This window comes from Bidens hawaiensis, unplaced genomic scaffold (genome assembly GCF_021521415.1).
Source record: "Bidens hawaiensis isolate Kalapana, Puna unplaced genomic scaffold, B.hawaiensis_p1.1 tig00046933_1, whole genome shotgun sequence".
Taxonomy (NCBI): Eukaryota; Viridiplantae; Streptophyta; class Magnoliopsida; order Asterales; family Asteraceae; genus Bidens; species Bidens hawaiensis.
In genome coordinates this window covers 24,820-29,558 of record NW_027506018.1, presented here as the reverse complement: position 1 = coordinate 29,558, position 4,739 = coordinate 24,820, and the positions used below count along the sequence as shown (strand labels likewise).

General features: G+C 40.6%; 1 pseudogene; it reads left to right on the top strand.

The window, feature by feature from the left end:
• Positions 1-1,875: 1,875 nt before the first annotated feature.
• LOC143616389 (F-box protein At3g07870-like) lies at positions 1,876-3,457 on the top strand (annotated as a pseudogene).
• The last annotated feature ends 1,282 nt before the right edge of the window (positions 3,458-4,739 follow it).

The following is a 4,739-nucleotide window of genomic DNA, read 5'->3' as shown; positions in this document are numbered from 1 at the left end:
ACAAGTGCGGGTACAGTGTCAAGGCGAAACCCTTCACATACTTAGCACCTGCTAGGGAATTGAAGCCAAGAATACCTTGGAAACCAAGAAACCGTAAGACAAGTGCGGGTACAGTGTCAAGGCGAAACCCTTCACATACTTAGCACCTGCAGGGAATTGAAGCCAAGAATACCTTGGAAATCAAGAAACTATAAGACGAGTGCGGGTACAGTGTCAAGGCGAAACCCTTCACATACTTAGCACTTGCAGGGAATTGAAACTAAGAAGGATCTTCTGGGCCATGCTTGTGGAAAGGGAAATAACATCCCCGCATAGCGGGAACGTTGAGAACTAGATTGTTTGAAGCTCCAAGATGGAATTGGTTGTTTAACATATTTGATCACCATGTTTAAAACTACCAAAACCTTGTGGAGAATCTACAAGTGAAACTCAACGCTCCTGACTTGCGAGGAGGTTACACACCTACCCGCATCATACCCAAAGATCAAGCAGAAAAGTCGGGAATTTCTGCACGTGACATTAGGAAAACCGCGGGAAGAATCCCCACAGAAAACCTTAAAACTAAAAACCCTTTTCAAAACCCCTTGCTTAAGTCCAAAAGTTCACCTCACTTATTAACAATTCATGAGAAGAACAATGGACTGGGGGGACTTGAAGAGGTAGGTCCCAGCAGAGCCCAGTTGGACCCGCAAGACTCACCTTGAAGAGGGACGTCTGCGCAGAGACCAACTGGTTCCGCAGGACCCACCATGCTCAGAAAGATGAAGACCTTACGCGTAGTACGCCAGCTGTTCCCGCAGGAAAAGCCTCCCAGTGGTGAAGTACCCCGCCTGTTCCCGCAGCTGCGGATACAAGCGATGAGGGAAGGCTACCCGCACTAATAGTAAGGCTAGACGCACAAGGCACTAACTCTCAATAATTCAGTAATGTCACCTGAAGAAGGAATGAGCAAGGCGGGAATACTCCCGCCCAAATGAGCCAGTCCGTACGCTTCTGGAAGATCTTTTGTACTATACCTGCCAAGGTATGGACAAAATAGACAAGATCTGACCAAAGCAGCCCATGAACCAATCACAGGGTGACAGCTCACCGACAACAGTACGAGGAGGAGCACGCTCTAGTACAAAATGTCACTATCAGCCGCTGCCTACCCACCAACCCTCATCGTGGCACGTACATAGCCTGTAGTTGGTGGAAAAGGAATAGTACACAGCCGGCCATGTCACTATCAGCCGCTGCCTATCCACCAACCACCAGCATGGCACGTACATAGCCCACAGTTGGTGGAAAAGGAATATTATACAGCTGGCTGTACCTACTTGGAAACCTACCTTCGGCTATAAATACTCCAACACATTGGAACGGCATCATCACATATCATCTGATATTATCTTATCTAGCTATTTCTCTTAATATACACTTATATTCAGAGCAATCTAGTCTGATTCTCACGCCGGAGGGTGGTCACAAGGAGGTACCCCCCCTTCTCAGTGACGAGCTCACGGTGTCTGTTTTGCAGGTCATCAGAAGAATAACCATCTTTGCCGGACCTAACCCTCGTGGGAAACATCTACTTAACCCTAAGATTATCCGTAATCTGCCGGGGTCACTTAGTGTTTCTTCAAAAGGGTAATGAGAAATATAGGGAATTTGTGATGAAGCCGACAAACCGTTAATAGCAATTGAATAACAATTCAATGGATTGATGAACAAACAGTTGGGATTGCAGACAGAACGTCACCGGTGGTCATAGAGGATCGTAGCTGTCGGAGGTATACAAACGTCGCCGACAGAGCTCACAATTAATATTACGGCGTCTCATCTAGGAATGCAAAAGGTTGCTTATATGTATTATAATGTAATATAGAGATTCGTTCTCATTTCTCTGTATTTCTTCTTCAATCTTCTCATTTTCCTTCTCGTTGATCTAAAATTAAACTCTATCATGCATCCATCGATGGTCAATGCAATTTAATCATGCACTTCAAACAATGGTACGACTATTTTGTTAACATCCTCTCTTGCATCGTACTAGAATAAAATAAGCATTTCTTCCAAACCCTACCATCCATGGTAGACACATTACCTGAAAGTATCATGTTGGACATTTGTTCAAGACTTCCTGTGAAAACAATCATCCGCTGCAAGTGCGTGTGCAAGAAGTGGCGGCGTATTGTTTCCGATCGATCCTCACCTTGTTCGTCTTCATCTCTCAAGATCGCGTGATCAAGCATTGATGATTGATAAGTTTTGGCCAGTTTCTTTACTGTGGGTAGAGATTGAACACAAAGCTGTCGATGCTGATTACCACATTGTTCCTGTCAAGACCCTTGATCTTAATCTCTGTGTTCCTGAATGTCCTTATGGGATACTTCAAGTGGGTTCAGTGAATGGTTTGATATGTTGTTGCCAGGGAGATGATGTTGTCTATGTATTTAATCCTGCTTTGCATGAATATTTAGTCTTTCCTAAACCATGTTTGAACAAGGGTCTTGAGTTGATGAATTATGGGTTTGGAGTTTCAATGGCAGGTGAATACAAAGTGATTTGGATATGTGGTAGGAGAGTGTTAAAGAATTGAACTGGTTTACGCGGTTGAAATCGAGGTTTACACCCTTGGTACGGACCAATGGAGAAGTTTGAGAAAAACACCTTACCAATTTAAGAAAGCAAAGGATCTGGATGCAGGTGTATTTGTGGATAATCATGTGTATTGGCTTGAGGATGGCCGAATCTATGTTTTTTATTTGAATTCGGAGACATTTGAGTTATTTGCATCCCCTCCCGGGGATAATCGAAACTCGAAGCAAATGTTGGGAGTCCTAAAAGGAAGGTCGAGTCAAATTTCTTGGTGTTGGTTAGGATATGAGGTTTAAGTGATGAAGGAGGAATCTTGGTATAAAGAGATCACTATCCAAGAAAGGTTAAACCCTATACTTATTAGATCACATCCCTTGTGTCTCATTGATGGTTTAAATGGTACTAGTACTTTCATCATGTATGATTAGGCGACAGAAGCTCTAGTGACTTATTGTCTTAACAGGAACACGTTTCTACACATGAGTCGGCAGCGCTACATCTACAGGGTAATGACTTATCGTCCTAGCGTTGTTAAACTCCACAGCTTTGAATCAGAGAGAGTTTGGGCCAAGCACAACAGGGTACGGAGAATTCCTGCCTAGTGACATTATAAGAAGAAGGTTTTGTCTATCGCAACTCGATCATCTTCTTTATGGCTTGAATCCAAACATGCCCACACTGGGAATTTTGTCTACTCTATGTTTAAGGGTCGTTTAAGTCGTAGCTAGTCTATTAGTTGCAGGTTCTGTTAAGACTTAAGACAACATTAACTATGTTTTTATCTGGCTTTTGCTAGTCTATAAGTTGTTGTTAGGACTTAAATGTAACATTAACTATGTTTATATGTGGCTTTTGCTTTGATCTAGTTGCCCGAGCTTATTTTTAAAGCATATAATATGAAACATATTCCAAGTTTTTGGATAATTAGCAAGCTTTAGATAATTAGCTTTGTGATAATATGGTACTAATTATATTTACTTAGTATTCGTACCGAGAGTTGCGGTGTGGCACATTAAATGCATTAGATGTATCAACAACAAAAACCAAGTTGTAACCCGACCCATTAGTCCATTACCAATAAAATATAAATTGCAAGTTATAATCTTGCCCTTTACAAATAAAATACAAATCAAATTTCGGTACACCGTTAACGAAATGGGGGGAAAGTGAAGGCCCAAAACATTTGAAACTTTATATGGTAAACGAAACCATACCAAAAATACCCTCCAAATCTAAATTTATCCAAGTACAATTTGCACTCCATGACCAGAAATACCCTCGAAATCTAAATCTACCTAAGTACAATTTGCACTCCATGACTTCAAACACTTTCAACCCATATGCTCGTTCTGTAGAAAAAAGTGAACCCAAAATCAAATCTGATTCCTTCTAATTCAGCCTACAGCCAACTTTTGGCGCGCCCATGTAAGCAAACAGCAAATCAGAAAAACTGAAGGTTTGATTCATTGTAAGTCAAACTGTGAAGGTACACTTTTAAATTAGGCCAACTACTCAAAATTACCAAACTACTCCTAGTTGTAAAGCTGATCCCTTACAATTTTGATGTAAATTCGAGATTCAATCACCAAAAACTCAAAATTCCAACCTACTAATATACTTTTGAAAGCATTATTGATCACTACTGCACATGAAAAGAAGTAATAAAATGTCATGTTTTACCTTAAATCTCTCTCCAGCCATAGTCAAATGCTTAACCTCATCGAGATTGGGCTAATGTATTGCCAACAACAAACAACTCCACCCACAGAGTAAAAGTATAAGCACTAACATAAGTATATAACTTATGGTAACAAATAGTATAAAATGACTAAACTACCCCAGATTTATATGTGTAGTTTGTTTGACCCAAGTCAAAGTATACAACGAACTGAGCCTGACCTGTATCCTTTGAACAAAAATGGTCTAACTGATTAAATTATCCCTAAAGTATATCTTTTGCACTCTGTTGTTGCCTCTCTTGGTTAATCGGACCTAATTTCGGTCGGCCATTTTGGTATTGTTTAATTTGTTTCTTTAATTAAATGTTATCTCCATAGTTTTCCTTTATATTAATTTTGTTGTTTATATCATAACTAGTATTTTACCCGACGTGTTTACCATGGCCAGGTTGGTAAATTTCGGTCGCTAAAATCCAAGCG